Raw genomic sequence first — 10,380 nt, forward strand, 5'->3', positions numbered from 1 at the left:
GGGGGGGGGGGGGGGGGGGGGGGGGATAATATTAAAAGGAAGAGATAGAAAGACGGACCAATGGGGGTAGAAATAGATCTTATGGTTATATGACAAAAGCGCTGTATCTATTGGAAATACAACAAAGATACCATATTCATATTTTCATCCGGGGTTTTTGGAATTGTTTGAAACTAAGTTATATTTTGTTATAAAAGTTTTTATTAGTTTGTTATAAGTTAGAATGATTTAATTTTTTTAAAATTTTTTCTATCATTGGTTTGACATCAGTAAAAACTATTTATCCAAACCCTCAAAAGTTTCGTTAAGAGACAACTTCTGAATCATTAAGAGGTAAATCTTGTTTGGCAAAAAATAAGTCTGCCTCTTAATGATTCTAAAACCTCCTGAATGATTTTGTATCATAGACCTCCCTTTACCATTCAGCGCCCTGATTTCATTGTAAACAATTACCAAACAATTATATTTCATTTTGCACTATGTCATAAGAGCCTCTTAATCATTCTAACCACTTAATCATTCAGCAACTTCAAACATCCCCTAAATATCATTTCTCTATTTTTTATAGAATTTTAGGAATTTCTTCAAATTTAGAGATTTATGTCGTATTTCTTTTTTTTTTATCTATTTTAATATTCATTTAGCATGTTTTTAAAGCAAAAAATTCCTATTAAAATTTTCGAATTTAGTATGGTTGCTGGAGATATTCTAAGACCATATTCATGTTCATGTTCAAATATATTAAAAGATCGTTGTTTGATAAAATTATAAATTCATTTTTTAGAAAATTATTTCAGATACCTTTTCAATAAGATCCTAAAGATTTTCTTTTTCAACCACAATAGTGGTGCCTGATTAGTTTGAGTTTGGCTCCAAAGGTCAAAAGTACCAGGAGGTCTCAGGTTCAAATTCAAGGAAAAATAAAAAGCCCCATGTGGCCACGGAGGTTCGAATGTGGTGACTCCAAGCTATGTGCAAAGCAGGTGGTTGTCCTAAGATTAGTCGGCTCGCATAACGGGTTGGACATCCAAGTTAATAAAAAAAATCTTTTTCCATTGTACATTTCGTGTTAAAATTGAGTAATTTATTCACATGTTATTTTAAATAATCATTTTATTTATCAGCTAGTTTTTATGAAATGTAACTACTTTATAAACTAGTTTGTCAATCAACGGTTATTTTTTTAGCTAATAGCCTAGCTTATCAAACAATACTTAGCTTATCAGCTATTTACAATATATCGTAATACAAATATTTCTATGCATACACAATTTTGTAATTAATTTTACCTGAATTATTCATTTTTTGTAACGATATATTCTTTTTTAAACAATTTTACCATTTGAAGGTTTATGAGCATACACAGTGGTGAAACCTATAAAAACCTCATTTTCTATATTTTTTTAAAAGTCACAGCGTTATCATATCAACAAAATAAAAATCTCAATAAAATTTTATAACAGAGGTTCTTACAAAAACATCATTTTTTATTTATATTTATAAAATGTAACTTTATCTATAGACTATCATATAAATTTAATATATATAGATATATAAGGAAATTATAAAAAAAAATACAAGGAATGAAAAAATAAAACAAAATTAATTTATATCTATACTATATTATAAATCATTTAACAAAAACTCTTAAAAATCATTTTTATACTTGAAGTACTGTTTATTGATGCATATTACTTAAAATTTAAGATTACAAGTAATTTTGCGTAAGTACAACTTATTTTAACTTCATTTTTAAATTCGTGTAATTAACTGTAGATAAACATAATCATATACAAGATAAACATTCATTTTAAATATAAAAAATCTAAAATATAATTAAGATAATTATTGAGTTCTAACAGAATGTTTAATTATTATTCTTATTTATTTTGTTATTAAATCTAAATTAAATTATAATAAAAAATTGAATTAAAGAAGTTACACCAAAAAAACGAGAATTATTAAAAAGTTAATTTGATACTATTATCGATTTATTTTTTTTATAAAATTTTATGTTATTTCAAATTTATATTTTAATTCAACAATAAAAACATTACCGTTTTCTCAAAACCACATAAAATAGTATTATATCGATAGAGACAAAGAATAAAAACTAAACATTAAAATCGAGATTTATCTCGATGTATTGCGCGAGTACCCTTCTACTATTTTATAATAATTAGATTAAAAAAGTGTACCAAATTTAAGTCATATGTTTTATAGATTTATTAAAACAAAATAAAATGGTCAATAAACAATTAAAACAGTAATAAGAAAAGGGATGTAGACAAAAACATGGGTTCTTATTATAATCTGCGACTAGACAATAACTTTCATTCTACCGTAAAGATTTTTATAAAATCTCCAACATTTAACCTCTAAATCGACAATTTTATATACAATTTGAAGGTTCATCCTCCCGTAGAACGCTCCAAACAGAATAGCTATCGTAATCATGAAAGTGACGATCGTTTCAAAACCTGGACCAGTTCATAAATAAATAAATAATTGATATACAATATTTAATAATTTATTGATTTTGATATAATACCCTATTTTTATCATATAACATGAGTTTTTATTATATAATGTGGGTTTCTTTTGCAAATTTTATATAATAAATAGAGGATAAATTTATTCATCCAAAACAAAATAATTAGCTTTTAACTATATATAAACAGTGGAAATATATCTATAAAAACAAGAAACTTATGAGTTGTTGATGTAATTAGGGCTCTAAATAAACAGAACGTTCAGGGAACTGTTCTTGTAAGAAGTTCGTTTATTCAATAAATGAACGAATATGAACAAATTTTTTTGTTCGTTTAGTTAAACGAATGAACATGAACAAGAGTCTCGTTCGTTCGTTTATGTTCGTGAACGTTCGTTTATTTACCATTTGTTACGTTTGTTCGTTTATATACTAAATTTAATATATAATCTTTTATTAATTTATTGTGAATTCAAATAATATTTATTTATGTTCGTTTAGTTCGTTCGTTTAGCTCGTTCGTTTAGCTCGTTCGTTTAGCTTGTTCGTCTATGTTTGTTTAGCATGTTAACGCACAAACATAAACGAACACGAACACACCTGATTTTTAAACAACGAACACGAACACAAAATTTTTCGTTCTTTTACCGTTCGTGTTCATTCGGTTAAGGTAAACAAACGAACATGAACAAGCCTCTGTTCGTGTTCGTTCGGTTCGTTTACAACCCTAGATGTAATATGATGTGATACTTCTATAAAAATAAATATATTGTATATTACTAATAATAATGCCTTTGAGTGTAGTTCAGTCGGTAAAAAGGTGAATGTAACTTTGTCCAAATACAAGACATGTCTTGGGTTTAATCTTAGACCGCTTGTTAGTCTTAGTCGTTGACAGTTCTCGAGTCTGGGAAAGAAATGAAAAAATAGAGAAAAAAATTATTTATGTTCTTGAAAGTGAAGAGAAAGAAAGAAAAGAACGGAAAAAAAATTCACGTTATTGAGCGAAAGAGCATGGAAATATGTCGTTTTTATAAAGACACCCTTATTTATTTTATAGATAAAATGTAACTGATGGATAAATATGTAATTTCATAAATATTTTTTAATTGTTATAAATTATTTCCTTTCTTTTCTTTTTGAAAGTAAAATCGACATTATTTTCTTTTCATTCCCTGCTAAAAAAAAGCTCGAGAATACACGATTTTTTCTTTTCTTTTCCCTTCTTTTCATTCGTAAGGAAAGACTTGAAAATACATGGGTGACTCAGAAGAATATTCTCTCATATTGGTGTCCTTGAAGACGGGTTTCATACGGAACCGGTTACGGTAACAGATAATTAATTTTTTATCCAAACAACAATAATAATATCTATACTATATTATAAAACATTTGACATAAAATCTTAAAAACTAATTTTTATGCATTAAGTACTATTTATTGATGCATATTACTTAAAATTCAAGATTACAAGTAAACTGTGCGTAAATACAACTTGCTAAAACTTTATGTTTGATATCGTGTAACTAACTCCAGATAAACATAATCAAATAGAAGATAAACGTCTCATTTTAAATATAAAAAATCTAATAAATAATTAGGATAGTCATTGAATTCTAACAAAATACTTAATTATTATCATTATTAAAATTATATTATTAAATTAAAAATAAAAAGAATGTATTAAAGAAATAAACAAAAAAATTTAAATAGTTAGTTTGGTACAAATATCAATATTTTTTTCCTATTGTTTATGACATCTTTAAATTTATAAAAATAAAAACATTATCGTTTTCTCAAAACCACATAAAACCGTATTATAACATCGATTGAGACAAAAAACATAAAACAAAACAATAAAATCGAAATGTATCTCATTACATTATACAAATAATATTCTAATAGTAAAATAATATGTTGGTGGCTTTGTTTGAATTTAATGAAAGTTCCAAGAAAAATGGTATGAATTCCGGAAGTATCTTATCACCCCACCTAACTTTCTTAACTAACATTTGAATGTATCTTGCCTTTTTCAATATCTTGTTTGACTTGTCAATGGTTTGAGAAAATGTGTATTTTAATATCCAATATTAATATTAATATGATGCTAATTGAATTGAATGTTTAATGAAATAAATGTTTTTCATACTACAAACTTTTAAAAGAATATTTTTTAAATATGTCTCTTTTTTAAGTATATAATATTTATATATGATAGATATAATAAATAAACTCACACATCATCATTAACATTTGTAAGGTTTGAACCTCTGACTTCCTAAGAGACTAAAGACTCACATACCATTAGGCCAAAGACCATTTGGTAATCACATTTCATTTTAACGGTTTATAAGTTTGTATTATTAGATAATGACCATTGTGGTTTACAAAAACGTCAGAATTTTGTTTATTTCTCTAATACCTGTGAAATTTTTTTTGTTATATGAGAGATATTTTCGTTCTTTATTTTGTTTTTTTTTTTTTTGTATTTTACGTAATCAAAATCGATTTTTATGATTTCTGTCTATATAGTTTTTGATTGAGTAAAAGACAAAAAATCGATAATTTAACGAAATTCTTTATCGACCGTTAGAAGAAGGGGTTGAATCCGGACTTTTTTTGTAAACTATGATAGTTATCTTACAATTTCAAAACTAAAAGGACCAAAAGTGTTATTTTCAACAAACCACATGGACCGGTAGTTTAATCTGAAACAGAATTAGGGTTTTTTAATGGCTTTTTGATGACCCTCCACTTGAACCAGCGGAAGTGATGACGTGTTCAATCAATAACAAATAACATATTTTTTATTTATTTATTTAGATAATTATAATAATGATTAGGTGGAAATGGGGGACATCAATCCTCGTCCCCAATTAATTATCTCTATTCCCGTCTCCATCTCTGTTTCCGTCGGGGAATATAATCATATCTTCATCCCATCCTTAACGGGGATCCCCAATTGGGAAAAGAATATTTTTTTTCTCGTTTATATAAGTTATTTTGAATTAAATATGTGAGAGACCATACATATTTAAATCTCAAACATTCTCAATAAACCTAGAACCAAAATAAATTTAATTTAATACAAAAAAACCACAACATCATATAAGAACTAATAACCTAAAACCAAAAAAAATCAATTTAATACCAAAAAAAAAAACTCAAAGTCACATGTACCAAAAGATAATGAGTAATATAAAACCATATCGAGTAATTATATTTTGACTTGACATCCAAAATATTACATATTAAATCCAAAAAGTAACAATTTTAGATATACACCTAGTTAAGAAATAGGAAATTATAAATTACCATTTTAGTTGAAATAAATAATACACACACACACACACACACATATATATATATATATAATGGGTACGGGGTGGGGCGGAGAGTACCATATCGTCCCCGTCCCCATCCCCGATTTAGCGGGGAATCCCCGTTCCCAACCTGGGCGGGTGGACCGGCCCATTCCCATGTCTATTAATGATCCCAAGTGGGTAAGCAATGTTCATAAGAGAAGAAAAAAGAAATTGGTATATCATAATATCATCAAATTTATAAAGATCATTCCCTGAAATATAGATAACATCAACTACTTGTTTGGCATACGATTTGAAGATTAACTTGGAAAACTCAAGTTTGATTGCTCAAGACACAGCTTCAACAAGTACCAAAGCCTCATATTCCTTGACTGGCGAGACCCCATCCATGTTAAATGTTCAAGCAACGAAGAATTTCCCATTATCATCTCAAAACACCGTAGCTAGTCTTGCACACGACATATCCACTAAAATGGCTGCATCAATGTTGCACTTTATAAAATCCAAAGGAGGCTTATGTCATAGTGTACAAGGGATAAGACTCGTGGTAGAGTTCAAACAAGACTTCAGTTCTTTGACCTTCTGACAATCACCAAGAACCTCCAAGGCGCTTTGCACTGTCTGATGGGTTGTAATAAATTTATTTTGTCACAATTTTGCATTACTCTACCTCGAAATACTCCATGTTATCATAAGGAATGTTGCGGTAATTATTATAGTGTTTGAAGCTAGACCAGAGAAGAAAAGGATTTGAGAAGTTGCCAGCTTAACCAGTCTTATCATCAATCAACTCCCATAGACCAGCCTATCTCTACACTTGCTTAGTGAATGGGCGATCAACAAACTTCCAGATTAGTATCACAAAAGATATAGTTGCACGATACAGTTACACCACAAGATTGTAGATTAACCCAATGGTCAAGTCTTTAAAAAAACTTGATCTATTTGCCACATCAAATTTCCACCGAACAAAAACCCATCTTCAAATACTTAATCCAATGGACAAAAACCCATCTTTATATAAAACAACAATGTACTGTAGTTTTGTCTATCTCGAGCAATATACTTTTATAATTTAGTATAAATTATGAGCATCATTGTATTACTTTTCAAAAAGGTCCTTGTAAAGAGGAAGAAGGTCCCTACATATATACAGGTTTTGATGGTCTGTGTCTAGCGAATATAGGATTTCAACATGCCCCATGAAAACGGAGGTGAAAAAGTATATTGAATCCCTAGTTGATGCTAAACCCCTACTCCAATATCATATAAGAATATGTGGAACCCTATTAAATTACTTTTTTTTAACCTTAAGAGCATCTCCAATAAATTCTTCAAAATAGGGATTTTGAGAAAAAAAATTTCTCTATCAGATTCTCCAAAATAGAAAAAGTATGAAAGAAATAATGAAATTTTCCAAAATTTGAGAACTCTTAAAAATGATTACTTATGAAACGGAAATTATTGTTTATTCTTCATACCAAAGAGAATACTTGAAATTAAATATATAGGAGAGAGTAATAATTTTTTATTGGAGAAATTGAAGGAAATAGTCATTTATAGAGACCAAATTCATCTCTTAGCCATTTCTCATCGAAAATTTCCAAAATTTCATTATCTCCGCAAATGACACCGTCATGACTTGTGAATCAACTAATAGACAAAAAAACCATTTTCCCTCCAAGTCCGCAAATATTACCTTCGCAAGTGGGTGAAAACCGGAAAAAAAATCCACTTTTCATACAAATCCGCAAGTGGCACCTCTGCAGTGGGTGAAAAGTGAATTTTTTTTTGTCTTTCAGCTCATTCGCAATTCATGGAGGTACCACTTGTGGAGATAGTGATATTTTTGAAAAGTCCGAAGAGAAATGGTTAAGAAATGAACTTGATCCCTGAAAATTGTTATTTCTATTAATTTCCCTATTCTATGAAGTATATTGAATATTTTAATAATTGTAATCTCTAAATTGAAGAAGCTACTGAGGGACATGAATTTCCTTCAAAAATTTTGACTTTCACTTTTTTTATTTTAAAAAATCTGTTGAAAATACTTTAAAAAAATAATGAATATTCCAACATATATTAAACTCTCTAACACAAACTTTTTATTTAATTAAACAATTTGCTTAAAATGGATGGTGGAAAAAGAGTTCATTAAAATGGATACAATGTTACATTCGATTTTCGATCGACTAATTATTAATTTATTCCTCATGTATATCAATATCAAACTCACTTTTACAATTTTTTATGCATAATTTTTTACATAAAAGCGGTGCATACAACATTACTCATATTAAGGGGTCGTTTATCAAATGCTTACTCGGGCAAGTGAACACCAAGTCACATTACCTTACCGAATGAATATGGTAAGGACTAAGAATCTTACCCGATACAAGGACCAAGAGTCTTACCTGGTAAGTGAGGGCGACGACTCTTACCACGGTAAGCGTTTACTGGGTAAATTGTTGCATATGATACCGTTTTGGTAGACTAAAATCTTACCCGGTAAGTCAATGATAGTGTTAAATTTTGTCGGTAAGCACTTACCGGTTAAGTGTTTGGTAAACAGCCCATGAGTAATTAAAACATAAGAATTAGGATCATGTGATAAATAAAAAATTAGTGAGAAACATAGAAACGTTATAATAAAATGTTAACATAAATTAGCATAGATTAAAATAAATTAACGTATCTTAGCATAAAAAAGTAACATATAATAACGTGTGTTAACATGCTAACTTATGTAAACATCTACTAACAAATAATAAAACATATTTATTTTTTTAATAATAGATCGCATAAATATATTAATGAGCTCCCAAAGATCAAACAGCGTTCATACAACGAGAAACAAAAGGCAGTAAATTAGAGAGCATAACAAGACAAGATAAGACAGTGAACAGAACAGTTGAGCAAAAGCGTGAGCCATCCCATTCGCTGTTGGGTTTTATTTATTTATTTTTGGCTCGTAAGGAATAGATAAATGACCCAATAATAATGGCCAATATAAGCGATATATAATCTTGTATCCTAGGTTTTCTGTATGAGAAGAAAAAGTTCACAAAATACAGAAGTGAGAGAGAAGAGAGAAGTTCGACTGCATTTTTCGGGCAAGTGTAGCTGCGTCGTTTCGTTTATTCCCGGAGTTTGGACTGTTGGATCGTCATGATTTTTGGATAGTAGCTTCACAACATATTTAGCTACATTCTAAACGGTGGATATCAGTTTTGGAGGTCTAGAAGTCATCATTTTTCTGGGTGATATTTCTCCCTTTTTTTGGGTTTGATTCCATACTTCTTGATGATTTGTTCCAAGAGTATGATAGTTGTTGCTTGACTCTAGTTTTTATCTAGAGAAGACTTTTGTATTTTTTATTGGTGGTACTGGACTTTAAGCGACTTAAGGGTCTCGTGGTTTTACTCTCGCCTTGAGAGGTTTCCATGCTAAAATCCGTGTGCTAACGTGTGTGCTACTTTTGTCGCTTATTTCTGATTTAAGCAGCTGATTATTATTGAATTTAGTATACTTATTTGTTTGCATCCTCGTATATTCATATAAGTCGGGAAAATTCTGTCCAACAAAGGTTTATTCCGCATTGTTGTTACCCTTATGACACGTTTTTCCCATCATTCGCTTGTCTCATAACAGCACTGACAAAGAAGAAGTCGTGGTCACCAAGTATGGTACGTATAGGTCAATGATATCTCCAAACTCTGAATGGTCTTCATTTAAAGAGTTTATCGCATCCACAACCACCTTCGCATCGGTTTCGAAATGAACCCAATGGAACCTTGAAGCCCAAGACATGGACGGCTGCATCCCATCAACTGGGCTTGATCTAGTTGTAATCAACGAACCATAGTCATCTCTGATCACTATATCAATCCCCGCCTTTGCCTCAAGTCAAGAAAAGTGTCACGCGAGTGTTACACTTAAGGGACCCAACAGGCGGATAATGACAATGGTTGTCGCAGCCGCCTGAGGTGGAGTAGACTTAGGGCCGTCACGTAGCTCCTCCAATTTAGTCCAATATGAGTGCACATTCACAGCTCTCCTAACCACGGTGCCTAGATCCTTCGGGCCTTCCGACCAAATTGACTCGAGTCGGAAGGGCATCTAGAGTTGCTCTCCATATAAACTGACCAACCTTATGAGGCATGCTAGCTTTCCAAATCCAAGACCAATCACCTTCAATGAAAAATGGGAGTCCGTATCGACCCTCTCGGTCAGCACCCAGTATCTTGACAGAGTAGATTCCGTTGGACGCCAACGCCAAATCAATTTGTCCTTGATCAACACCATAGAGGGGGAGATGATAAAGAATTGCAATTCGGTCCCGAGGGGAGATCAACTCAGTCACTTTTTCGACGTCCCAAGAGTGGGTATCAGGTAAGATTAAATCACTCACCTGAAGGTGTCGTGTAGCGTCGTCAATGAGCGTTTCAACCAAAAAAATGAAAATCATCACGAAGCCAAGGGTCGTGCCATACATTAATGGCGGATCCAGTACGTACTAACCTTCCATTTATAGTCTTCTTTAAGGACAATTTGGGATTGCGA

This window comes from Cynara cardunculus, assembly GCF_001531365.2.
Source record: "Cynara cardunculus var. scolymus isolate 2C chromosome LG 9, CcrdV1, whole genome shotgun sequence".
Taxonomy (NCBI): Eukaryota; Viridiplantae; Streptophyta; class Magnoliopsida; order Asterales; family Asteraceae; genus Cynara; species Cynara cardunculus.